Source organism: Anopheles arabiensis, assembly GCF_016920715.1.
Source record: "Anopheles arabiensis isolate DONGOLA chromosome X unlocalized genomic scaffold, AaraD3 X_pericentromeric_contig0019, whole genome shotgun sequence".
NCBI classification, from domain to species: domain Eukaryota; kingdom Metazoa; phylum Arthropoda; class Insecta; order Diptera; family Culicidae; genus Anopheles; species Anopheles arabiensis.
In genome coordinates, this window is record NW_024412097.1 from 107501 (window position 1) to 120812 (window position 13312).

General features: G+C 53.1%; 1 pseudogene; it reads left to right on the forward strand.

The window, feature by feature from the left end:
- Positions 1-5028, forward strand: part of LOC120907781 — an 8842-nt pseudogene extending 3814 nt beyond the window's left edge.
- The last annotated feature ends 8284 nt before the right edge of the window (positions 5029-13312 follow it).

Here is a 13312-nt window from a genome sequence, read left to right on the forward strand (position 1 = left end):
CCGACGGGCCCAGAATGGAGGCATGTTGCTAGAACTTAAGCAGGGTAGTTCTGCTAGTGCAATTGCCCCAAAGGTTAAGGAAGCGGTGAAGGGCAAGGCGTCAGTGAGAACGCTAGCTCCTTCTAAAATGATTGAGATCATGCATCTCGATGAAATTACCACCCCAGAGGAGGTTGCGGAGTCTGTCAAAGCACAGCTCAACATCGAGATAGAAATAGATCGTATCAAAATGAAGAAAGGCCGCGCGGCCGGTACGCAGTGGGCACGGATCAACGTATCGCTGCCAGACTTTCAAAGCTTCCTGAATTTGGGAAAGCTGAAAGTTGGTTGGTCGATATGCCATATCCGCGAGGTTATGGAAGAGCAGAAATGCTATAAGTGTTGGAAGGTAGGCCATACGAGCTACCATTGTAGGGAACCAGACAGAAGTAATCTGTGCTGGAAATGCGGTTTGAGTGGACACAAGAAGCAAGCTTGTACCAACTCTGTCAAGTGTTTGGATTGCGGTACGAGGTCACAGAACCTTCACGCAACGGGCAGTTATATGTGTCCCCGAAGGCGAACGATTAGATCATAATGGTTAGGTTGCTACAACATAACCAGAATCATAGTTATGCTGCATTTCAGTTAATGTGGCAAACGATTAGGGAAGAATCTGCGGATATAGTGTTGATTGCAGATCCGTATCTGGCAACAACCAACGTCAAAGTGTTACGCAATGACGATAACACAGCAGCGGTAGTGGTTAACGCGGACTTACCAGTTAAGGTAGTCAGTAAGGCTTTGAAGGGTTTAATGATAGTTGACATAGGTGATATGCGAGTGGTTAGCGTTTACGCGCCACCTAGATTTAGTATGGAAGAGTTCCAGAACATGTTGGATAACACGGTAATGGCCGTAACCGGTATCCACAAATTCGTTATCGGGGGACTTCAACGCTTGGTCAGTAAGTTGGAACAACCAACTTGGCGAGCGTGGAGAAACCCAGAAACGAAGAGGTGAGTTGGTTTTATCAACCTTTGCGCAGATTGACGCAATTTTATTGAACGACGGCAGCACCCCAACTTATGTTGGACCAGGGCGCACGTCAGTAGTTGATCTTACTTTTGCGAGCCGAACCGTAGCAAGATCATTTAAGTGGGTGGTGTTATCTAGCTATATGAACTCTGATCATCGTGCAATACGAATAGATCTTGAGACGCAAAGCGTGCGTAATCTGTCCCGACCCATAACGGGATGGAGCATCAAGTATTTTAGCAAAGATATATTTGAAGTTATGATGCAAGCCGCTTTTGAGACCGAGGTCACAACAAGCGAAGACTTAATGCGTATACTTGTCACGGCGTGCAATGCGACGATGACTAAACGTAAGAGGTACACTCTAACAAGAGTGCATTTTGGTGGACGTTAGAGATTGAGGCACTTCGCAAAGAGTGCAAACACCGCGATCGATTAGCGCAAAGAGCTTTTAATACTGATCTCTATTCTACTTTTAGGGACGAGTTCAAGGTGGCACGGAATGCCCTCAAGCGATTGATCAAGCATACCCGACAGAGGAAGTGGAAAGAGTTCCTGGGAACAGCGAACAACGCATCATTTGGTATAGTATATCATACGTTCAAGAAAGTGGCCGAGGGTTCGATTGGACCCCGAACCATGACATTGGACGAGTTTAGGGAAGTGGTGAGCGAGCTTTTTCCTACTCACCCAAACACGGTGTGGCCTGATTATCGTATCGATCAGCCACGAGAGTTTGAAAGGGTAACTAATGATGAGATTCTTGCGGTTGCCAGGAGACTACCTAACAAGAAGGCGCCGGGACCAGATGGTATCCCGAATGAGGCGCTGAAAGTTGGTATGTTGACTGCAACCGATGTCATTATGCAGGGTTTACCAAGGCTGTTTAGAGAACGCGAAGTTCCCCGATGAGTGGAAAAGGCAGAGGTTGGTGTTAATACCGAAGCCGAACAAACCACCAGGGAACCGGGTTCAGTTCGCCCCATTTGTCTACTAGACGGGGCAGGTAAAGGTTTAGAACGCATCATAGTGCAACGGCTAAATGCACACATCGAGGAGGTCAACGGACTGTCTGACGACCAATTTGGTTTCAGAAGTCGATCGATCTACAGTTGATGCGATTCAACGGGTAGTGGACATTGTTTCGGTAGCTAGAAGTAGAAACAGATACAGTGGACGGTATTGTGCGGTTGTTACATTAGATGTTACTAATGCTTTTAACAGTGCTTCATGGTTGGCGATTGCAAATGCTTTACAGAGAATTAACACTCCTAAATATCTTTATGATATCATTGGTGATTATTTTAGGAATCGTGTGCTGATGTATGATACCACAGATGGACCGGCAGAGATTGCAGTCACATCGGGTGTACCTCAAGGCTCGGTACTTGGCCCAACGTTATGGAACCTCATGTACGACGGAGTCCTACGAGTTGCAATGGTGGAAGGTGCACGGATTATCGGCTATGCAGACGATATAGTACTGTTGGTGGAAGGTAATTGTGTTGATGATATTGAAATTCTCGTTTCCAGTCAGATTCGCATCATCGACCGATGGATGACCGACAACGGATTAAAGATAGCCCCGACCAAGACCGAGTTTATTATGGTCAGTTCCCATCAGAGGATACAGCATGGGGCTATCAGGGTAGGTGATCACGTAGTACATTCGTCGCGCAGCTTAAGAGTACTTGGGGATGGTCTAGATGACCGCCTCGATTACACTTCACACATCAGGTATGCGGTGGAGAGAGCGACGAAGCTATGGACCACCTTGGTAAGGATGATGCCTAATAAGGCAGGTCCGAGTAGTAATGCTAGGCGAGCAATTGCTCTTACTGTTGTGGCGAAGGTCCGGTATGCCTCGCCCATTTGGTGTCATACCCTTAGATTTGCTAACCGTAGACAATGGCTACGACGGTTTTACCGGCCAGTAGTCCAGCGAGTTATCTCTTCTTTCAGGACAACTTCTCATGATGCAGTCTGCGTGCTTGCGGGAATGATCCCGCTTCATCTCCTCCTGGACGAGGACTCCAGGACTTTTCATCGGAGACGAGCAGAGAACATCGCCGGATCGGTTGCACGTAACATGGAACGTGTCACAACTATGGAACGATGGCAACGAGAATGGGATGAGAGTGTTCACGGTCGGTGGACATACCGTCTCATACCCGACGTCAACAGATGGATAAGTAGAAGATTTGGTGGTGTAGATTTCTTTCTTTCTCAGTTTCTTTCCAGCCATGGCTTCTACGCCTACCAGCTTCATCGGATGCAGTTAACGGGTTCGCCGCTATGCGATGCGTGCGAGGAACCTGAGGACGCCGAACACACGATATTCCATTGTGTACGTCATCGTGAATTAATCATCAGACTTCAGCATCAAGTCGACGAGGAGTTAACGCCGGAGAACATCATCGAAGTTATGTCTGCTAACAGATATAACTGGAGCATGGTTCATCAAGCAGTACGGGCGATTATGATTCGACAACAACATCGAAGACACGTCATCGAACGAGGCGAACGACGTGCTTTGCTCGCCAACATCCAGTTGGCCTTGCAGAGCAGCGACAGTGACGACGAGTAACGACAAGAATTCATCGTAGTTCATCGTAGCTTCATCGCCGAGGGCTAGACAGTGGCTAATCACCACTGTTGGAAGCCATTCGTTGCCTGGGATGATGGACATCCACCGCCCGAGTGACGTCGATACCCTAACGGGTGATCCACTCGGGGCCGGTTGAAGGCACGGAGGGTTTTAGTGAGTAAGAATCTCACACTACCGGGGTTGATCACCCAGGTGTCTTATGCAAGATTTCCCCTTCGATAACAAAAAAAAAAAAAAAAAGGTAGCCAAATGCCTCGTCATCTAATTAGTGACGCGCATGAATGGATTAACGAGATTCCCTCTGTCCCTATCTACTATCTAGCGAAACCACAGCCAAGGGAACGGGCTTGGATGCACTAGCGGGGAAAGAAGACCCTGTTGAGCTTGACTCTAGTCTGGCATTGTAAGGCGATATAGGAGGTGCAGCATAGGTGGGAGGGCTTCCTCGTGGAGCTCGCCTCTGAGATACCACCACTCTTACTGTTGCCTTACTTACATGATTGGGTGGAACAAGCGCGGGCCCCAGGTCCGGATCGTGCGCGCACCTCCTCCGGGGGCTGTGGCGGCGGTTCGCCTGCGCGCGCCCAATGCGCCGTGTTTCTCGCTCAGCGTCCAGTGTGTCGCTGGGTGGTGCCGCCGGGGAGACTGCATCGTAGCATCGTCGTGTGTAGCGTGTTACCCGCTTGTCCGACCGTGAGCCGTGGCCCGCAAGGGTACAAGCTTGCGTACGTCGGTGCATTCGTGGTGCACTGCTTCTGCGCGGTCGATCGTTTATGATGTCACGTTTGCCCCGGTTCCGCGCGCCGCCCGGCTCGAAGACTCCTGGACAGGTCCTTTCGGTCCACGTCATGGACAGTGCCAGGTGCGGAGTTTGACTGGGGCGGTACATCTCCAAAACGATAACGGAGGTGTCCAAAGGTCAGCTCAGTGTGGACAGAAACCACACGCTGAGCATAAGGACAAAAGCTGGCTTGATCCCAACGTTCAGTACACTTCGGGACAGCGAAAGCTTGGCCTTACGATCCTTTTGGTTATAACGAGTTTTTAGCAAGAGGTGTCAGAAAAGTTACCACAGGGATAACTGGCTTTTTTTTTTTAAACGGGTTTTTATTTTGTTTCAAAATTAAACCCTCCCGCTCCCCATTTTACCCGCGAGGGCTTACCCTGCAGGGGTTTCATGGCTTAATGGCCAACCTTTTGTCCGTGCGAAAAGCACCTTCCATGTTTTATTTCTATTTCTAAATTCAACCGAAAAATTCACTCATTCCCTAAATAGGGCGCTTTTTCACGCTCGATGCGTCGCTGTTTTTACGTGCATACCACGCCTAGCGGGAGGCAACTTCTGCCTCGACCACGGCGGCTTGTTCCGCGGCGTTCAGGCCACCGTCCGTGGCCTCGTTTTCCTCGTCGATTGCGCGGTTGCGCATACCAGATGGTCCGGCTGCAAAATCCGCGCGTTCTCGGCCGTCATCGTCATTGTTTATCGCCTGGCCGGACGTCCCGAGAAGACGACGGTTTCGTCTCCTCTCCTGAACCGCGCTTGACGCTCACGAAGCGCTGCACGTCGCTGAGCGGTCCGTGGTGAAGCTGGTGGGGTTGGGGAAGTCCAGCTCGACGTTCTTCCCGCCGGCGTGCTGTTGCTGCTCGCCGGTTGGCGTTGCGTCGCTCGTTACGGGCCCGCCGCACTTCCGCGCGTTGGGCCTCCAGCTCTGCTGCGTCTTCGTCCTGACGCTCGATGACGTTAACAGCCAATGCTGCCCGCTCCTCGTCCCACGCTCGCTGCAGTTGGGCCGTTATTCGCTTCGCGGCTTCGCAAATACGACTCCAGCTATCGGCGTCGCGCAACAAGTGCCGCTGGAGGGTGTCCGGACAGACAGGGTCTGGACCTCCCTCGCCAGTAGCTCCTGTCGAACTGCCGCAAAGCGTGGGCACTCGAAGAAGGCGTGCTCCGCCGTCTCTGGGACGCCGACGCACAACTGGCAGTCTGGGGACGACGTGAATCCATTGTGGCACAAGTAGTCACGGAAAAATCCGTGTCCGGACAAAACCTGTGCCAGATGGAAAGTCATATCTCCATGTTTCCTAGACTGCCAGTCGCCGACCGATGGAATTACACGGTGCGTCCACCGCGTGTGCCGGCTAGCATCCTGTTGCAGTGCGTCGGCATCCCATTCCTCCTACCAGCAGTCGATGGTGTTCTGCCGCTCCGTCGCCCGGATGTCCTCCCTCGTTGCAGCACGGTCTGGAGCAAGGAGTTGTTGGTGAACCCGAGCATCCTCGTTGATGAGGTGGCATATCGGTACGAGTCCAGCGAGTAGGGTGGCCGTCTCATACCTGACGGTACGGAATGCCCGTGCCACCCTGATGGCTGCTTTTCGCTGAACTCGTTGCAGCATCCGTCGGCACTCTCGCACCTGAGTTGCCTCAGCCCAGACGGGAGCAGCATACCGCAACACCGATTCTGCCACACACGCCAGCAGCCTTGACTTGGCCGTCCTGGGGCCGCTGTGATTCTGCATGAGGCGCGTTACAGCTGCCACCACACGCGACGCCTTTTCGGAGACTTTCGTGACGTGATCTCGCCATTTCAGGTGATCTTGGAGCTGCACGCCCAAGTACCTGATGCTCCTAGAAGACTGGACTTCCACGTCACCGACGCGAAATGTCACCTGCGGCGGAGTCTTCTTGCTTGAGATCAGGACGGCTTCAGTCTTGGCTGGGGCCAGCTCCAGACCGTGCTGTTGCATCCAACGTTGGACCTGGTCAACGGCCTCCTCTGCTCTCGCGCGAACCTCGTCCGTGGTGGTAGCAGGTACCAACAGCGCCAGATCGTCCGCGTATCCGATGACTTCGACGTCGGGAGGTAGCGGCACGTCCAGCACCCGTCATACATGATGTTCCACAGAGTTGGGCCCAGGATGGACCCCTGAGAACACCAGCAGTTACATGCCGTACGACGGGCCTTCGCTCGTGTCAAAGTACAGCACACGATCCTCGAAGTAGCTTCGAAGCATCCGTTGGAGGCCGACGGGAACACCTTTTGCCTGAAGGGCGCTGGCAATGGATTGCCAGTTGGCCGTGTTGAAGGCGTTCTTCACGTCCAACGCCACCACAAGCAAGAAACGGTTATCCCGGCCGTTCGTTCGCCGGAACGACATGGCGGTACGGCCGGCCTCAACAACCCGCTGGATGGCGCTCACTGTCGACCGCCCTCGACGAAATCCGAACTGCCGGTCCGACAGTCGGGGTGAAGACAGCTCTTCGAGATGTTCATTGAGGCGATTCAGGATGAGGCGCTCAAGTACCTTCCCAGTGCGTCGAGCATGCAGAGGGGTCGGTACGAGCTGCTCTCTCCCGGAGGCTTCCCCTGCTTCGGCAGCAACACCAGTCGTTGCCTCTTCCACTGCGCCGGAAACGAAGCGCGGTTCAGAGCGAATCCTGGTACAGGACCCGGAAGACCTCCGGGAACATGGTGATTGCCGTCTTCACCGCCGCATTCGGGATGCCATCGAGCCCTGGTGCTTTGCGACTCGCCATCTGGCTCGCGATGAGCAGCAGCTCGTCGTCCGTTACCGGTGCAATTCCCGCCGTTGTTGTTGCTCCCTCGACGCTTCCAACGTTGCTCAGCCGCGACCAGTCGCAGGGCGGATGCTCAGGGAAGAGGTCGGATACAATACGTTCGAGGACGCCCCGGTCCGCTTCGGACGGCATCCGACTGCCCCGGAGCCGAGACATAACGACCCGATATCCTGCCCCGAACGCATTCTCTTCTGCAATTTCGATCAGCTCCTGGAACAAGTTCCGCTTGCTAGCTCGAATTGCTCGGCTAACTCCGCCCTTGCTGTCCTGTGCTCTGCTGCTGCTATGCTGCGCTCCTCCAAGTCAGCCGTCTGCAGCAATCGGTCACGGGCAACCTCGCAATTGTTCCTCAGACGAGCCAGGAGGGAGACCACCAAAAGATGTTCCGATGCGGGTCTTGGTGCACTCGGGTAACCCGTTGCATCGTCTCGTCGCAAGCCTTGAGCATGGCTGCGATCATACCCTCCTGGCTCGTTGCGCGTTGGACAAAGTCCGCAGCGAACAGCGCCTCGAGGAATGAGGAAGGAGAAAACTGCGAGGCTTTCCATCGGCGGCCAGCGTGACGCACACGCCTCTGGCTTGAGGAATCACCCTGCTGCGACGATGGTTGCCGCTGTCGTTGCTGCTGCTGCTGTTGTGATAACTGCTGCTGTTGGGCTGCTGTTGCTGCTGCTGCTGTTGCTGCTGAGACGACTGCTGCGCTGTCTGCTGATGGTTCTGTAGTTGTTCGGGGGATGGTGGTGTTCCTCCCACGGTGTAGAGAACATAGCGGTGGTCTGACGCGGTGTAGCTTGTGCTGACAACCCAGGTGTCAGGGCGAGCGATCGACGAGCTCGCGAATGCCACATCCACTATACTCGGGAGAGCCACCCGTTGCCATCAAACGTGTATTCCCGACCTTGATTAATCACGATTAGGCCAAGCTGCTCCACCATTCCGTGCAGCTCTTCGCCGCGGTCGCAAGTCCTCAGGCTGCCCACTCCTCATGTCTGGCGTTAAAATCGCCGGCGACGACGACTTGAGGGTGGGAGAAGCCTTCGAGTTCTATTGCTTCAAGAAGCGCTCGAACTCTGCGAGGTTAAGGCTTGGTGGAGCATAGCAGCTGATGAAAACCACTCCGCCGATCTGCGCTGCAACCAACCCCTGAGCTTCACTGCACCACACCCGCTGTATTGGTAGCTCACCGACAGCTACCACCGCTACCGCCTTGCAGCTGCTGAATGCCCACCGGCCGTTGTTTTCAGGTGGGCGCAGAACATCAGAGAGAATGAGCACGTCTGCTTTCTCCTCTCTGGCAGCTTGCAGCACCAGGTTCTGGGCATCACGGCCATGGCCCAGGTTCGCCTGCAGAACTTTCAGGGCCGGGAACATCGTTGGGCCGAACGGGCACATTCGCTGTGGCCTATGTGGTGAGCGCCACCGCACAGTGCGCACTTTGCCTCATTCTGGCAGGATCGTGCTTTGTGTCCGGTAAGCCCACAGCGGATGCACAGATTCTGCCTATCTGCGGTGGAACGGCAGTTCGAGGCGATGTGGCCCATCTCCAGACAGCGGAAACAGCGCTGTCGCTCTGGAGGCGTTGGTGGGGCTGCTCGAACCTTGCTCACACAGTCGCACAGGAACAGTTTAAGTCCTTCCAACTGCCGAGCCGACTTCACAGGTAGCCGGATGCGTGCTCGCTTCGAACCATCCGGTAGTTCCCAAATGCTGGCAGAAACAACTCCAGCACTTGCGCCAATCTTAGCATCGAGGGCAGCAATGATATCTTCCTCCGTAGCAAGGGGATCGATATCGACTACCAGCAGCTCACCCATTTCTGTGACAAGCCGACTGACGCCTGCGTCGCCGATGATTTGCGGACGCCTTCCAGCATAAGCGGAGCGTTTGCCGTCTTGCTCAGCTCCATACGTAGCAGCCTGGCATGAGTTCGGCGGCCCTGCTTAATATGCCCTTTCATTTCGCTGTGAGCCGCGTCCAGACGAATGGCTATGCGCACCTTCTCGTAGATGCCATCCCAGGTTTCGCCTTCACTGGGAGACACCTCGATGATGTCGGGCCTCGGCTTTCGCTTACGATGTTGCTGATGTTGCTGCTGCATACGCTCCTGCTGCTGCTGCTGCGAGCCGGCGACCGCCTGTCGCTGTGGCTGACGCTGCTGCTGCTGCTGCTGCTGCTGCTGTTGCTGTTGCTGCTGCTGCTGGGAACGTGGCTTACCCGTAGCTTTTCCGCGATATCTACGCCGCACGACCTCACTAAAGGTGAGTTCCGGCACAACGTCTACGCGGACGGCTGTCGATGCCTCGCTGCGCGGCGGCATGACTGCGCGCGACGTCGACGCGCGGGGCTGCTCCTGCTCGTGCTGGTTCCGCTGCTGCTGTTGTTGTTGCTGCAGCTGCGGCGCAGAGGGTCGGCGCGGCAGCGGAGTCGGAGGTTGGCGCGGACTAGCTGACGGTTGTCCGCCGGCAACCTTTGCTGCCAGAAGAGAGTTGAGCACGTCTCGGTCGCGCTGATGTGCGGCGGCGAGCTTCTCCATCTGTGCCTCAACTTCTCCTCTCGTCGTTTTGCCTCCTCCTTTTCCTCTTGTAGCAGTTGGCACATGCCAGTTATCTGCTCGGAGAGGCGAGCATTTTGCTCCTTCATTTCTGCATTCTGCTCCTCTAGTCGTTGGATTGTTGCCTTAAGCAACTCGAGCTCCAGTGTGGCCGTGGCGGCCTTGGATGCCACGGCGGGCTTGTTGTTGCCTGTGACACTGACCCTAGGCAGCGCCACTCGAGGCTCGGTCACAAACAGCTTCGAGCCAGATGCCAAGCTGCTACGGCAGTCCACAGAGACTGACCTCGCACTCGCGCGCGTTGACATCCCGGATGATGCCATCATCTTTGCCGACTTTCAGGTTGGTGGGTTAAATAACCCTGGGGGTCGATGTGACCCCGGGGGTCAGTTGACCCGGGGGTCGAGATGACCCCAAGTATGCAGCGCCGTCTAGCTGGTGTTCTGCCGCTCAATCGCTGCTGTAGAATCCTTCTTCCACGCTGGTTTTCCACTATGGTCCGACTTGCGACCCCCTGGTGAGCTGGGGGGAGGGGTGGTGGCGAAAAATTACGAGAGGGTGCGTCGCTCACGTGGGGAATGGATCCGCACCAATCCCGAATTTTTTTTTCCGGCACTTTTTCACGTCCAAATTGCGCTGCCCGCTTTTTCGACCCTTTTTGAACCTATTTTAGGGATTTTTCGAAAAATTCGAGCAGTTTTCGAGTTGCTCGAACTACTCGAATCGAGCAGATTCGAGCTGCCGCGGGCACTACACTTCTTCCCCGAATTTTCTGCGCACTTTTGTAAACTCGAGCACTTTTCGAGCAGTAACGGACTTTTCAAATTTTGCCCCTTAGGAACTGCTCCCGGACAAAATTTGTCCCTTGGTATTATAGAATTTTTTGCACACTTTGTCGGAGCGTGTTTGCAAACGTCTGTACCCGACGGCTACTCGATGAACACTTCACAGGGATAACTGGCTTGTGGCCGCCAAGCGTTCATAGCGACGTGGCTTTTGATCCTTCGATGTCGGCTCTTCCTATCATTGTGAAGCAAAATTCACCAAGCGTAGGATTGTTCACCCTTTCAAGGGAACGTGAGCTGGGTTTAGACCGTCGTGAGACAGGTTAGTTTTACCCTACTGGTGTGTGCTTTTAGTCGCTATCTTAACGGAATTCCTGTGCAGTACGAGAGGAACCACAGGTACGGACCACTGGCTCAATACTAGTCCGACCGGACTTTGGTATGACGCTACGTCCGCTGGATTATGCCTGAACGCCTCTAAGGTCGTAGCCAATCCGAGCTGATAGCGCTTCTCAAACCCATTAGGTGTTCGGAAGCTAGCGGGCCTAACAACCCTCTGAGATCCGTTGGAGTCTGCGTCTGCAGCCCGGCGTCTCATCCCGCTATACCTAGGCCGCAATGAGTGGAGTTCGCTGCACGTGTTAGTACCGTAACTGGGAACGCCGTTGGCTTGAGCTCTGCCCAACGTGGATATACCTAGTTTCGACACCTATCAACCGCCCGCAAACGACGGGACTTCAGGCTGGGAGCTGCGAGTTGTAGAGATGCGTTCGCATCGATCCTCTCAGGCGACCCATGCTTGGTGGTTTGTCCGTGTGCCCCTTCCTCGATGTGCGCAAGCTCGTCTTGGTCTGGGGACCACGTCGACACAGGGGATACTCTTGTGAGAGCATGAGTGTACTAAGTTGAGTGTAGCAAGGGAACGCGTGCCCCTTCCTCGTTGGCGTAACTAACCATCTTGGTCTGGGGACCGTGGTACCGTGCTCTGGTGAAGCTTGGTGCGTGCTCCTTCCTTGTCAGACGAGTGACTTGACCTGGTCTGGAGACCGTTCCTTTATACTAGTGGACAAGAGTTGGCTTCTTCCGTGTCAGACGAGTGACTTGACATAGGATGGAGAAGGACACTTAACACTAATGAGCTTGTCGGCGTGCCTCGTTCTCGACTTGATTGTCTTGATGTGAGGACCGTGCGGACCACACCAGTAAGCTTACACATGCTCGTTACAAGTTGTATAAGTTGACCCGTTTGGCCCGGTTGCCTTGCACATGATGGTGTTGACCATGTTCGGTTAACAGGTCGTGTGTCGAGGTGGTCGGCCTTGGTAGTAGGATGTCTTGTGCATGTGACGTGTTGACCTGGTTTGGTCGGTGTGTCGTCGTGTACGAGATGACCTACTTACCCGTTAGTTTTCCAAGTTGTATTATGTGTTGACTTAGTTGACGTGTCATGTGCTTGGATGATTAGCGTACGGGTCATGTATGGTGCGCTTGCTTCAGTTGAAGGGATGTACTAGTACAGTTGTATTAATCGTTTATTTCACGATCTGGTCTTTTGGCTGGATCGTGAAAAAACGCTAAGTCCCAAATCCTGAACTCGAGAAGAAAGCGCCAATGACAACGTTTTTGACTGGAGCTCCCTAGCATTCGGCTTTTTCTACTTTGAAGGGATGCACTGTTGTATGAATTGATTATTCACGAACTGGTCGTTTGATTGGATCGTGAAAAAAACGCTCAGTCCCAAATCCTGAACTCGACAGGAAAGCGCTGATTGCAAACATTTTGACTGGAAGTCCCTTGAAAATGGCGTTTTCGTTATTGGCATTATGTGGCACGTTTATTGTGGCTAGAACATTAATTATTCACAAAATGGCACCAAAGCTTGGCAAAAGTCGCGAAACACTCCTATCTCGACGCACCAGCAATCGCAACTTGATGCAAAATAAATTGCACGAGCTAATGATACTTGTACCATGCACAGTACACCGTACCAAAATATACCCCTGAAAGTGTGCAATTTGGTGCTACCCTAGGGAATATGTATGGAAGCCTAGCTACGTGTGTCGCACGTTCCAAGTTGCATGGACGTCGAACAGAGGCATGCAAAAGCACCTATCTAGGGGAATTACTCTACGTTCTAGTAGCAAGTGCGATTTTCCGGTCCAGCACGGCAGTACGCCTGCACGCATACACTCCATGTACCAAAAATGTACCAACCTAGGCGTTGCTCAGTAGCTTTTGGCGGCACATAGAAAAAGTATTCGAGTTCAGATTTTTGGGACTTAGCGTATTTTTAAAACTAATAACGAAAATTAAATTTTAAATCGGTAAACGGCTAGGAGTTGCTCAGTAGCTTTTTGCGCAACGTGGCAAAAGTATTCGAGTTCAGATTTCTTGGACGTAGCGTATTTTTCAATCATAATAAACCGAATCAAACATAACAATGATGAAACTTACACCATGTCCCAAGGTTGTGCACAAAACGTAACGATAAAGTGCTGGCGAAGTTAGAGGTGCACCAAAATTGTGTACCGATCAGGGAAAGTACTCTACGTTCCTATGATTTGGGTGAAAAGTGTTATTTAACTGCTGGTTAGAATAGACAGTTGCTTATCATACACATCGCAAACGAACACCCCTTAGTGAGCATTAGCAAAAGTCAATTGCACAAAGCAAATGCAATACAAACTGATCAAGTACATTAAAGAACGCTACGTACCAGGACTTCTTTCCAAGAATGGTGTCCGCGACGGGAGGGCAAGCGTCCTTCCCAGG